We start from the raw sequence: 14,739 nt of genomic DNA on the forward strand, positions 1-14,739 counted from the left end.
ATAAGGTAAAACAAACAAAAAAATAAGCTCTGCTATGCTCTGACTGGATTTATATTTCTTTTTTTTCCTTCTCCTTTTCTTAACTCTTGAATTGGTATTTAGCCTGTAAATTAGGTAGATAAATATATGGTGATCCCCTGTGTTTCATACCCGACCTTCTCTCTCCCTCATTTGTGCCGCCGCTGTCATTTGGCTGTGTGATGGCCTGCCAGCAGCTCTGCTGTAAGCTGGGCTGCTTTGTGAAGAGCTCCTGTGGGGTCTTTCTTGTCTTTGGCAAACTCTTCCTAAAGAGTATTTTCTGCAGTGTGCCAGCAGCTCTTGGCACAGATTCATCAGCTCTCAGTGACTTGCAGTGCGGATACTTAATAGTCATCCCCTGTAGTTTGGCAGTAGCTGAGACGGATAATGCAGCCTCCAAGTTGCTCCTTGTATGTTAGGTTTCTTCTGCGTGGCAAACTTGGAAAGTCCAAGTTAATCAACATAAACGAGGGAAAGAGAAAAAGGGAGATCCATCTTGCACTTCAAAGGATGTTTTATCAACTTTACTACTATTGAGAGAACAAGAATGTTTCAGGCAGAGAAATTTTCAGAGGAAGATAGATCCAACGAGCCAATACTGCTGAGCCTTCAGTGCAGGAGGAGGAAAGGAAAAAGAACACAGGAACTGCCTCAGCTTTTGTCAGTCATGTCAAGCAGGGAGAAGGCTGTGAAAATGGCATCCCTGACGCACCTTAGGCTGTTGCTGTAGGAAAATATACCACTCCCCAGATTCAGGGTAACCCTAAATCTCAAACATGTCAGGACACAATGATATCTCCCACACACCTGGCTGCTTTACCCTAATCCGTTCTCAGCCTTTCCCTCCTCTTCCTTCCAATCAACCATGCTTCCCTTCCTCTTTACAGCACACAAGATGAGCCCTTCAGTTCCTCAACCCTTAGGGCTTGCTGCATCATACTAAATGCAGAAAAACCCTGTGGCACCTTTGGACCACGAGCCGCCGTCCAGAGCGGTCCCAGCGGCAAGTTCCCACACAAGAGCAGTTCGTCATCTGAGGATGTGGAGCTACACCACTTTCACAAAATGAAAAACTGCTGCTAAAAATTCCGGCTTTCTGGGGTTTTTGTGGTGATGCTCTGGGACCAAACAATCTACAAAGGCAGGAGGGCGGGAGCAAGAGTGCAGGTCAGCTCCCACGGTTATTTCATGTCATGGGCGCTCCCTGGGTCTCTGCTGCCCTGGGATCCCTTCTCGGAGCGTGAGCGTATCTCTGCCTGTGTTTTAGGGACGAATCTCCCTGAGGAGGCGGCGGGGCTGGGACGGGGATGCTCTGCGCCGAGAGACCACATCCCAGCCCGAGGATGCGGTCGAGGTGAGGTCGGCGAGGAGCCCTCCCATCCTCCGGCCGGGCTGGGCGGTGCCGGGGGCTGGCGGCAGGCGGAGGAGGAGGAAAAGGCCAGGATATTCCTGAATGAACGGCTCGCTCCTCACCCCGCACCTCCGCCCGGCTCCCGCCTCCCTCCCGCCACTCGCCGGTGTCTCTTCGAGGCGCAGCCAGTTTCTATAGCGACGGCGCTGAGCCGCGGCTCTTCCGAGTAGTAACAAAGCCGCCCGCCCGCTGCCGCGCCGGGGCTGCGGGGGGAAGCGGCTTTCTCTCCAGAGGACATCCCGACAGGTACGGAGCCGAAGGATGCCCGCCCGCCCCGGGCCAGGGGGTGCTGCCGCCGGGGGCCGGCCGCAGGAGGGATAGGGGCCGCCGGGGAAATGGGGAGGCGTCCGTCCGTCCGTCCGTCCTTCCGTGCTCTGGCGCCCGTGGCAGGCGATGGCCAGCGGGGAGGGCTGCGGGAGGGCTGCCGCAGGTGCGTCCCGGGTGTCTCTTCCCGACTTGCTCCCGGCGCGGCGGCGGGCGCCGGGACGGGGCGGCTGCCCCCGACCCCCCGCGCACCCCCCGGCACAGCCCCGGGGGGCGACCGGGGGGCTCGGCTCGCCCCTCTCCGCCGGGAGCAGCGCTGCTCCTCGTCCCTCACGGGTACCCCTTCGTAGTAATACTGGTAATTTCGCTGCTGTTGTTGTTGTTATAAAAAAATAATGAGCCCCTGGAAATTTTGGGGGTTACAGAGTTTCGTTTCTTCGGCTTTCGGAAGTAATGATGAATAGGGTAATAGCCTTAAAATGCGCTACTTAGTTAAAAAAAAAAGAAAAAAAAAATCTAAAGGCTTGGTGTTGTAGAGTAAACAAGACAATTACTGCTTGTTTTTAGGAGTAAGTGTACCGAAAGGTTTCAGGTAAAATGAGTCCGTAGCTTTCCGAGTCAGAAGGCTAAGATGGTAGAGGTGATGAACGTTTGCTTATCTCGGACAGCCAAGGTTAGGCAAGAATAAGCCGTCTTCACCTCCTGAGATACTAATGTCAGAGAGGAGACGGGAAGGTCATTAGCAGGTCATTAGCCTGAGCAATGCTTGTGGTGACTGTGATCAATAACATCCGAAATGTAGTGTCTGTGAATAGAGATGGATATCTGCAGAAGTTTAAAATTCAAAGCAACTTCCTGATGATAAGAGAAGGCTGACCCCGCGTGATGAGGTCCTAGGGAGCAGTCATTGTAGTTCATTGGTGAGTGATTTAGGAAATAAACGAGATCTTGGGCCAAAGCAAAATTGTGCTGTGACATGTATGCAGCCAGCAGCACGTTCAAGATGGGAATCTTCCGGGCTGTGAACAAGGGGGAAAAAGGGAAATACTGCGTGAGCTGAGGACAGTGACTGAGGACATAGTTATTGAGTAGGTGGAAAAGAACTGACATTTTAAGTAATATGTAATCTAAATATCAAATTAATTGAGATTGAAAACACTATACATAATGCAATATCAGGGTATCAGAACTCAAAGGCTAAGCATTGGCTGGAAGAAGTTTGAGAAGTATATAAATGGAATGCTGAGTGAAAAGTGGAGCTACCGATACCATTAAGCAAATGATGTGAAAACAGTGGAAAGAGAAGATACAGCTCTTTAGCAATCATGAATACAAGTAGAAAAGAAAATGGAGACAGGCTTCTCTTGCAAGACATGTATAAATAAAATGAAGTTTTGAATGGGTGTTGATCAAGTTTAAACTTTCTTCAATAGACCATTTAAATAATATCATAACAATATGTGGAGTGGAATTCTTTTTTTTTTTTTTTTTTTTTTTTAGAAACAGCAGTCACTAAGAAGGAAAAAAAAACAAAAAACAAAAAACAAACAAACAAAAAACAAAACAAAAAAAAAAAAACCACAGTGGAATTTCTTAGATATGTTGATTGCAGTTGTTTGCCCAGTGTTTATAATGCTTGTCCTTCTCTTCTTTCAAAACTGTCACAACAGTTGTTATGTTGAAAGAGTTATAACCTTCTGGATGACCTCTGTTTTTCATGCAACACTGGAAAGCAAAGTATTGAGTTCATAATGTGTAAATAGACCTCAGATTAGTTTAGCATGATGGAAAATAGCATTTCAAGACCACATTGTGGGGTATCTGAAATTGAACGCACTTGCAGGAAATGAAAGGTCGGTTGTGTGTAATACTGGACACTTTTACCCCTTAAAGGCATGGCAGAGAATGAGAAGCATCAGAACTCAGTATCTTGCCTTAGAAGTGAAAGGGACAAGCAAAATATTTATGGTTATGCTGCCTCATGACATTTCAGTCACAAAATTGTTCCTTGTGGAACAATTGCAAATTCCACTAGACAAAGTTTATCAGCAGAAAAAATGTAGTAGTTGAGGCAGTACCAGGAAAGAATGCAGTAGTTCAGTATAGATAATACACCCCAAAATATAGCCTGATGTACATGAGGGCTTCTAGTGGTCAGCAGTTCTAACAATTAGATCACAGTCTCTCAGACTGTCCTTTCACACCCTTCTGGTGTTCTTCAGCCCAGACTAGGTTTATAGGAAGCCTGTTGTCAAATTTTCTTGAAAGCATCATCTAAAGCTGTGCACTCTGCATTGATATAAGGCCACAGAAGGAATCTTCTTGCCACTATTCCTCTTGCTGTGTTCAGTCTTAACGTTTTTATCTATATCCTAGTTTGATGACTTGCTGTTAAATATTTTTTCTGCAGATGTACATGTGCTTGCTGTAGCCAGCAACTCTTTCAAGTGTACAGGGACACTTACCACCTGCTGCCTGGAGGCTGTGATTTCAGTCTTCCCAGAAGGGCTGCTAAGGAGTACTAGGGATCCTCGGAGAGCAAAGCTCAGGAAATTCTCCTGTGGCCTTTGCACGCATTCTGTGCTGAAGCACTGCCTGTCCAACACAAACTACTGTTCTGACATTAATATATTATGGCCAGATGTGTACCTTACGTATCACACTGTAGCATAAGATAATTGTGACTTTCTAGTAAAACCAAAATATCTGCAAGTGTGAAGGTGCTGTGATAAGCTGCAAAAACTCAGGCTTCTTCAAAATGTACCTTAGGTTTAAAATTAATTTGCAAAAACAAATCAAGAAGTACAAGATGTGCAGCTTTTAACCTACTAGAGCTCTACACTTTTTAAAACCAAATCCTGTGTTTCATTCAGATTTTTTTTTCCTGCAGAGATGATGCAGCACATCATTTTAGGCACAATAAACGCCATAATTCAACATATCTTTTCTTTTCCTGTTTTATCTTTTCCACCATCAATTAGTGGACACAAACATTCAGCAGAAGGTGAAATAACTCAGCAGCACTTTTAGTTCAGATAGCATGAAAACCTGAGAGATTCCAGCTTCTCTAAAACGTTGAGCAGGGACTTCAAATCCATTTAGGTTCTGTCTGATCTCTCTTGCCATCTCCAAGAAATTTAGCCAAAGTATTACAAAGCTGTAGTTCTCTGAAAGACTCAGGTTCACAAGTGTTGTGTAGATATATATTGCATTTTGAAAGTAACGTCTATAAAGTTTAATACTGCTGGTGGTAGTTCAGAAATTGGAGAAAGGGATAGGGACAGGGTCTTATCTCTCAGGTTTCATACCACAACTTGGAATTGCCCAAGTTATTTGCAGAAAGGCAGCCTTGCAGAAAGAAAGAGGCGTGACAATCTGGTTTTGAGAACTGTAAGGAAACCTGACCGTGCATGGGGCTGTAGTGAGGAAGAGGGTGGGGGCTGATGTGCAGCCCATGATGCAGATGTAGCCCTGGAGTCCACGGGCACGGTGGGAGAGTACCTGGGACTGGTATGAGGAGTCAGGTTGAGATGGGACTTGGACTGGGACAGACTGGTGGAGACCCAGCCAGGAAAATCTGATATTAGACCCTGTGCATCGGTTCCTCCCAGCAGATGGCCCAGCTCAGGACAGAAGGTTTCTTCTAGAACCACTTTTGTAAGCCTTCAAGACTGTACTGGCAATATCCATGGCAGAAGGTGTTGGTCAGAAAACCCAAACCTTTCCATAATAGTTTCAGGACAGGTGTTATTCCAGGCAGGGGAACTGATCTTGGCAGGCAGTGCATGGCAAAGAAAGAAAACTCCCATTTTAGATGGATAGCCAGTCTGTACTCAGGCAGGAGATGTTCTCCTGTGAGCAGAAACAAAATATTCCCCCCTTGGTGACTCACAAGCTGATCAGAGTCTGCTTGAAAAAGCATCTGACCTTGGAGCTTCTGCTGTGGAATAGCTTTATGTGAAAGTATGGCTTGACCACTGAGGAGCTGCACCGCAGGTGTTTACCAAGAACCTGCAGATGCCATTTGTCTCCCGATCCAGGATGGGGGACCTGGAGTATTTCCACAGAAGTATTCTCTGTTAAAAACCAACGTGCTCAAAACTCAAGCTGATACTGGCTTTCCACTCTTTAAACAATTCCTACAAGTAACTCTCAAAAAAAGCTTTAAAAGACTTACCATTACTTCTACTAATATTGAAAATATTTAGTTTATTTAGGTAGAATTTTATAAACAACTTAAACAGAAATTTTGAGTAGTGTTTGAATCACCAGGTGGAGTGTTGTATAATGTGTGTGTCACGAGGGCTTTTATCTTCCTGTATCTTTCAGTTCACTGAATTACACTTCTACGCTATTAAAGTGACAGCTAAATGAAAGTCAAAAAAATAAACAGTGCTGTGTTTGGTGCTAGGTTCAAATGGTACAATGAGTGAATTGCAAAGCCACAAATTATACAATGAGAATAAACCAAAAAATTCACTAAATAACTGGCTATACTGTGAACTCAGTGAAGCTTCCTGTGGAAGAAAATGATGAGTTATTGTATGACTAAAACTGTATTGTGATATGTATATTCAGTGGAATGCTGATGTTTTGTCATGCTCTAGCACTTGGATTTGTCTTCAGTATATTACAGACATTTTACTGTGTCCACTGAATCAAAGAGCACTTTGGTAACTGGTGCTTACTCCTGTAATCAAGTTGCCTCTCATTCTCTGACAAACTAAAGAGATTGAGCTCTTTTAAGCTTTCCCTTGAAAGATATTTATTCAGCTCCTGAATTTTCTTTTTCTCACTGTTCCTGTGAGAAACTCTTCAAAATCCTATATAGATTGGGAACAATGTGGCTGTGCAAAATATCTTTGTTTGACTCCCACCGTAGCCCAAAAGGTAATGGTATCTCAGCTGTGTTTCCCTTCTCACCTATCCCATGTTGCTAAATTCCTGTAGCAAGGATCTCACACTCAGATCATTTGTCTCTGTGACTTCTCTATGTCTCTGCTCATTACAGATGGGTTGGACTAGATGACCTTTAAAGGTACATTCCAACCAAAACTGTTCCAATCTATGATTCTGTATTCACTGTGCGAATTAGGTATCCAGCTTACCTGAGTAGTCATAGCTTTTTCTACAGTAATCTGATGCACTAACAATGGAGCTAGCAAGTACTTAAATGTCAAAGAGAAGAGTTTTTTAGGTTTTGGGGTTTGGGGGTTTTTTTGGGGGGTGGGGTGTTTGTGGTTTTTTTCTTATATCCTCATTTTATTTGTATCATTTGAGCGAAGTTGTTAGGTGATAGTTCTCTCTGTGCTTTTCAAGATTCTAATGTATTTCTCCTGTCTTCTGGCATGGCAGACCTAAGTTGTCTTTTCCTTCTAATAGGCCTCTAATAGGCCTCGCTGATGTTTGTGCTATTAAATCCAAGGTCAACAGCTTGAATAACACTTGTTAAGTAAATGGAAATGAAATATGAACTTACTCGTCAGATCTATCTAAAAAGACCAAAACGGGAGAGCATCTTCTGACTGTATTTACACTCAAGATGATAGGCATGAGTAGCTGCTCATTTAAAGATCAACTAACAATGAAAAATTTAATTTCTGGCTGTCTCTGTATCCTAAAAATTAGGAATAAGTATCTATTCAGTAATATAAAAACTGCCCTCTTTTTATTGTAAGCTTTTCTTAGCCTGAAATATCAACCTTAATCTTAAAATGCCATGTCTTCCATTGGACAAAGAGAGAACAGAAAGCATACCAAGGATGAATCATCTGTTTTTGTTATCAATCATTCAGACCCTTTGGTGATGGATGAGTGAATAGATTGAGCCTAGAGCTGTAAGCCAGCTTGGCAGCTGGTAGGTAAGTCCCTGGATGCTCACCAAAATGCTTTCTCAAGCACCACACTTCTGTTTTACTTGTTGTATTTAGCCAAATCATATCCTGGACTATAAAGTATCCTCTTAAGACAATAGAATCACACTTAATCATACGTCTACTTTCAGTGGAACTTAGCATATAGAGATTGTACGTGTGCTCTGGTAGGGACCTGAAGAAGGATGCTTTTTTTGATGGGGAAATAGAGCAACAGCTCTTACAAGACTTGGGAAGAGCAAGTCAGAACTGAAAACAAATGGTGTGCAGGTGATGTAAAGGTGAATAATAATATTGCATATTGATAAATCTCACAATAATCCTAAGTCAACTAAGTTTCTAGTAAATTTTGTGTCATTTGTTTCTTAAGGATTAATGAAACTTTCTCATATGATGACTGCTTTGCCCAACTATGCCACTTGACAGGCGAATTAAAAGCATTTTATTAGCCTGGAATGGAGAAGCACTGGGTGCAGTGGTATCTCCCTTCCTTCCCCTGGTATACCTCCCAAGTTGTCTTGTCTGTTCCAAAGTAGTGTTCTGTGCTAATGGCAGCATTTGCATTAAGATTTTTTTTATGGATTTCTTCTAACATGGCCAAAATACCTGCTTCATGCCTAAGTGTGGTTTTCAGACTCTAAGGATAGTTCTTTGTGTGTTCATCAGTGTAAATGTAAGGCTTCAGTAATGCATATTGACACAGATTTATTAAAAATGAATTCTCATTGACTTTGTGACTGAGAAGAGGGAGGAATGGCAAAAAAAACCCCACAACCACATAGAAAGAAACTTTCTGGGGTGGCTCTCTTAAGTGCAGTTTTGATATTCAGATATGGCTATGAATAGATTGAACAGCCTTCTGAACTTTATGCCCTTTTAAAAATTAAGTGGCCTGCCTATTTTCTGTTTCAGTAAAGTAAAATTATTCATGAAGGGAAATGTCAGTTGTGTCAGTCTTATAATTAATTTTCATTTTTAATAACATTAACAGGATGCTTCACTCACTATTTGTCATTTATACAGATAGCTCATAGAGTGGATGTGTGTGCTTGAAGTTCTGTAGGTATCTTGAGAGGGTAACAGCTTTTCTCTAGTTCTAAAACACACACATGTGCATGCACACACATTTATGCATGGTACCTCCTCAAGAGAGCTAGACTATTTTAAGTTATGCATATATATGGACATGTGTATTTATATTTGCCAGACAGACGAAGGGTATAAATTGACATAATAGATAAAAGGTGTGCAAATTCTCTGCATTCAGTGATGCAGATTACTTTACAAACACATTCATCCCTGTAACTTTTTGTTTGCCTTTTGCTCAAGGAAGAGAAAGAATTTCACACAGTATGATCAGTAAAGGGCAGCTGTGGACGTCATTCTGTGCAGGTGTCCAAACCAGAATTATCTATCCACTGACTGTAAAATAGTAACTTGTAATAAACAATCCTGCTGCATATTTGATGCCTCCTTCTTTTTACTGTATCACTCTGCACTTCTTTCCTTAGAAGTGTTACGTCTTTATGCTTAGCTTTTCCCTTCTTTTATTTCGCTTACAGTCTTGTCTGTCTCCATGCAAGAAAACCAACCTCATTGGAACAGAGATTTTTTTTAAGTTGTTTCAAAGTGCTAATATGGTTTATTAAATATGTAAATATGTTTTATTTTGCTGATCACACATTAGCAATGTTAACTGAAGCACAGATAAAGAGCAAAAACAGGCATGAAATAATGCTATGAGAAATAGTAAATACTGGGAAATAAAAAATATACAGTGATCAGCACATGGCTGTCTGTATTGAAAAGTAAGGCTCATATCACTCCATTACTGCTGGCCCAGAGCTCCTTTAATCATGTTTGAAGAGTTGCATTTGTCTGGAAATGTTTGGAGGGTTGATACGAGTTGACTTCAATCAACACTTGCTTTTAAGTTTGTATATTCATAAAATTTAAAATTCAAATGTGTAGGTGTGAGTTATAGTAATACACATAGCTGATGGATTATATTCATTATTTGCTCTTAAAACATTAGCAATAATTTTCATGGACAAGACACAGTAACACAGATTTTGCTGGGCAAAATACAGTGCCTAAACAGACAGAAGTGCAACAAGTAGGGTATGTCAGAAAATTCCAAAAGGGTTAATAGTATTTGGCATCAGTTCCAAGTTGCAGTGGATTGGAGGGGTTTGCTGTGTTTTGTGGGGGTTTTTGTTTGTTTTGACTTGTGCTTTTTTACAGTGGGGAAGACGGATGATAAGGGTCTTTCAGGAAGAAATATTAATTTTGAGTGGGATTTCTGCACTGGCATGTGGATAAGAGGAAATTTCTGCCCTGGCAGTATGCCCATTAAAATACCTAATTTTGCGCTACCAGACACACTGCAATGCTTATACTGAATTTTCTAGAGAACACACTGAAGGAATGTGAAGAGCTCAGACAATGGGCCAAGCCTGAAAGGCTTGTAGAAAAAAAAAAATCAAACTGAAACCATAAATTGCAAGATCATATTGTTCTGAGAGAAGAAACATATCTTGGGAAAGCAATTTCATTCAGCATTGATAGCACTAAGCAGTAGCCCAGTTCCTGTGCTGCCAGCTCTAGAACTGACGTCATCTGTCCACCATAACATACTGGACCACTCAGACTGGCACACAAATACTGAGCAGCTGCCTCACACAAATCCAGTTGCATATATCTAGCAAAAGAAAGACTCTAGTCAGAGACATGAATGCTTATTCACCCATCTGCAAAAAAAAATGCAATGTGCTAGGCAGCAAACAGCAAGCATCATAAGTTCACTGATGAGCAAAGTGATAATGGGGGAACCACAGGGAATTGTGCTAATAGGAAATGGGTAAATATTGGGGGTCTGTTCAGCTCAACCCACTGGTTCCAGGGAGGACACTTGACAAAGCTCACATCTTGCATACAGCTCCAGATGTCCATGAAACTTAGGGGGTTTTTTCCCTCTCATTTTTCTGTCTGCTGCAAGTCTGAGAGAAAAAGGAACTGAAGTCCTAGATCCCTGCTCTGCCTCTCCGGAGTGCCAGCTGCCCTGGAAAGACTGAAGTTTAGTTTTTGTGTTCCTGCAGCTGGCTTTAAGGCTCTAGGATATGACATGCAAGATATGCACGGGTCACACCAGGTTTGGGGTTTCTTTCAGTTACACTGAAACCAAAAAAGGCCATTGTTAAGGAATAGACAGTATAGAAACATCTTTGATCCCCTGCCTAGACTGAGTGAATTAGCTAAATGGTGAATATCTCACATTGTGCAATCATTATTGTTCATCATTGTGACAGGCCGGAAAGAGCAAACATAATAATTAATACTCAACATTGTGGTAATGCCATTGTGTCCCAGCTTTAAATTGTTTAAACGAAGCTTCTCTTTTATTTAAGTAACTCCCTGATAATTCTGTTAAATCTTTCTTTTCTTCAGTCTTGAATCAACTTTTCAATAGAGACATCTTGTATCCTTTGGTAAAGTGGGCTTAAAGGTGGGGAATGTCTGTGTTTGTATGTGTGTACACCAACACCCTTTCAAGTACTCATTGTAGAGCACAGCTACGACTGAATTATTTTCTTCAAATACCAGATAAAATCATCCAGCTAAAGATTATTTTACACATGCATATTGTATATGTTCAATGTATTGCATATTGTATATAGTATATATGTAAATTAAAATGTTAATCTATTAATGTAATGTTTAAAGAAATATATTGAGCTACTTTTCATGGAATCATAGAATGGTTCAGATTGTAGGGGACTTCAGAGATCATCTAGTTCCACCCCTCCTGCCAAGGTGAAGGACATTGTCCACTAGACCAGGTTGTTCAAAGCCCCATCCAACCTGGCCTTGAATTTCCACTTCTTTTCCTCTGCATTTTCAGAAATGCAGTGTTTTATTCCACTTGAACAGCAGTCACTAGCAACAATATTCTATCTGATGCAGTTTCTTTTATGAAGAGGTACTAGCCTTCATTTTCAATGTGAAAATTGCAATTTTAGCTTTTATCTATGCATTTTCCTGAATATATCATAATGGATTTATAAGTATGGAAGCACAGTGTGTAAAACAACACACTCCCTCCTTTGTAACACTTGCTGGAAAATGCACCGTGTGTTAGATCTGCTTTATAAAATCAGAATAATCAAAAACATATTATAAAGAAAAAATACTTGAAAAAGTGAACATTCCTGTTAAAATATATACAGATAAATTTTATCTTTATTTGATAGTACAGAGTTTTCATGGGTGGTTGAAATAAAAGTACATCCCTAACTGTGAGTCACTGCCTGGGGGGAGGGTTCATAATGCTCAAATGGACAAGGTCCTTCAGCCCTGTCTCTACTTTTGTTGAGAATTGTAGTGGACACCTTGGTGGGAATGGGATTGAATGGGTGTAGAAGCACCAGAGTAACCATGGGAGAAGGACCGTGAGAATGGCCCCCAGATGAGGTCATCCGGATAACAGCACACATCTACTGACCTTCCAAGGACACCCACTTGAGGAGACAGGTCAGTCAGAAAAGCCTGATGACTCACAGAAGTGGGTGGGAAGAACAGATTGTTTGCTGTTGCCTAAAGACAACAGAAATGCACATCCAGCAGCAGCACGGGTTTGCCAACCTAAAAAGAAAGGAGGCTGAGGCATGTCCTGTTCACCATGTCATTGCAAGGACTGTATCTCCATTTTCAATGCTGAACAGACTTTTGGTTACCTATGTCTTGGTGCTTGTGAATGCACAGAGTGGAGTGCAATCACCACCCTCCCATTCTCTAAGATCTCACATTGTGCCCTTCTAAGTTCTTGGTACACAGTGCTGCAATTTCGAGGCTTTTCAGGATGTGAGGTTTAACCCAGATGATTTCCAGAGGTTCCTTACAATGCAAATTGTTCTGTAATTCTGTCACTTGAAAGCAGGAGTATGTTCCATGAATTTTACTGCACAGGTGATAAGATTAGTATAGTATAGGTTTATGGTAATTTCTTAAATCTAACACTTTCACTTTTTTCTTCATTTGTTTGAACTACCCATGTTTTATCTTGGGGATTTTTTTATGGTTTTAAGTCACCTAGGTAAAAAAAAAAAAAAAAAAAAAAAAAAAAAAAAAAAAAAAAGGCATTTCTGAGCATAAAAATTAGTTTTAAACAATCTTGCAGTTGAAAAAATTTCATTCAGAGTATCTTTGTGATCAAAAGGCTGTAAACCTCTGAATTTCAGGGACCGGGGATTGAAATGTCATCTCCTTTGTTGGCTGAGACAGGATCAATCACAAACAATGAGGATTATGTATCCACTTTAAAAAAAAAAAATACAGCGCCCAGACTGAACTGCCTGATTTGCAGACCTCATCTTGTCGCATTCTTTATGGTGCTAAGCTGATTGTATAAGGCTGGAGCCACAAGTAATCTCTCTCATTCAGCTCTGCTGCAATGTTGCTGGACATACAGAATGAAGGCATGTTACTCAAAATCATGCACATGTGTCAGCTCTAGCACAAGCCAGGAGTTGTGCTTTTGGTTTGCTACTTGTCAGACAAAATACAGTTTCTTTAGAACACTGGAGAATCTGTGGTGAACCCCACCAGCCTTTACCCTTAGTAGAATTTTCTGTTAAATGAACCGAGCCATTTGTCGTGGTGGTGGTCTGACAATTCAAGGAGTAAATGTACAACTAAATAAAACAGCTTTCTCCTGAACTTTTCTATTTCACCATAGCTGTTTTACTGGTATTTTCAGTATCAAAACGATACTACGTTTTGATCCCAAATACTTTTTTGTTCTATCATTCTATTACTATTTATCCTATTCATTCTCTTTAGTGTGGTGGGCAACAAGAAGGTATATTTCTTTACTCCATTTCTTTCCATATTCAAATTACTAACAAATTTTTGTATCATCTATCCCTGTAAAACACACATTTTCCTCACCTCCCACCTCTGTGTGTGCCTTAATACTTTCTTAATTTGATTTCTGTCACTTGTAACATACACCTTGTAACCTACACTGTCCTAGCTGATTTGACACTTCCATTACTTCCCTTCCTCTTACCTAACCCCCCTGTACCTTTTTATGGCCATCTTCCTGAAGTGTATAATTCTGCTTCTTTGAAATCCCCCACAAATTCACCTTGTGTATCAAACTCAGTTCTATTCCACTCAGTCCTACTCCCCCTGTACATGCCTCCTGCTGTGTTTCCTTAGCATGCTAATTTAGAAAGTTTTTTCCTAAATTTTCTTCGCTTGCACTTAGCCCTCTCTGTCCACTCCCTACAGCAAAGTCTTTCCAATTCATCACACTGCTGCTCTCTTTTCTCTGATTCACAACTCTCCTCTGTAAGGATCCCAAGACTCTCAGGTAGCAATCACAATAAATTGTATTTTGTGATCAGTTGCACTCAGGCAACATCAGTAACTCAATGGAATTGAGCCCAGCGGCTTTGACAAGTATAAGCAAGAGAGAAAAGATAGTGAGCATTTACTTTGAAGGTCCTTTTCCGCTCCGTTTAGATCTTGTGCCTGATGATGTGGATATTAAGGTGTTGCTGTAAGGTGCCTAATAGGCTTTAAAGACAATTACCATGTGTCGTGCTTTAGTTTGTTTCTCTTAAGTAGCTGAGTTAATATCTTACCATGTAAAATGGTTAAGGATTGCTCTGGATGGTGAGTAGGATCTCAAGTCCTTTCATAACCACCGGTGCAATAAGCCAGTGGTTCTACCTCGTATGTTCACAGAATATGAGACACATTGAGGCTGCAGTGTCTCATTTGGACGTGATACTGAGCCTGTGTGAGTGTATCAAATACTTCATTCACATAATGTTCGATCAGAAAGTCCTTCAGACTTGATATCCTGCCAATGGGGCTGCCACAATTCATGTATTCATAAACAGTGTCCTTGAGATCTTGTCTGCTCCTTTCTGCACAGCCCAGTGTATTAAAAGAACTTTATCTTTTTGGGGAAGGGAACAGTATCCTGTGGTTTTTATGAATGACTAGATGCCATCATAGTTGTCTACTGATGATGTTCCCTGGTTGGAGTTATATATTATGATGCATAGTTGTTTCCAAGATTTAATAATGTGACAATTAAATTTATTTTCTTTTTCTGTAGCAGAGCCAAGGAGAAATTAATGGTTGTTTGTGTCAGTTTTCTAG

At 41.2% G+C, this 14,739-nt stretch overlaps 1 protein-coding gene across 1 annotated transcript in view; it reads left to right on the forward strand.

Moving 5' to 3' along the window:
- Positions 1–1,541: 1,541 nt before the first annotated feature.
- The window catches only part of RNF182 (ring finger protein 182), a 30,344-nt gene continuing 17,146 nt past the window's right edge, over positions 1,542–14,739 (forward strand). Inside the window, exon 1 of the mRNA XM_040069482.2 lies at positions 1,542–1,675. The gene's annotated coding sequence lies outside the window, so the exon portion shown is untranslated. The remainder of the gene's footprint in view (positions 1,676–14,739) is intronic.

The sequence above is a fragment of the Hirundo rustica genome, chromosome 1 (genome assembly GCF_015227805.2).
Source record: "Hirundo rustica isolate bHirRus1 chromosome 1, bHirRus1.pri.v3, whole genome shotgun sequence".
Taxonomy (NCBI): domain Eukaryota; kingdom Metazoa; phylum Chordata; class Aves; order Passeriformes; family Hirundinidae; genus Hirundo; species Hirundo rustica.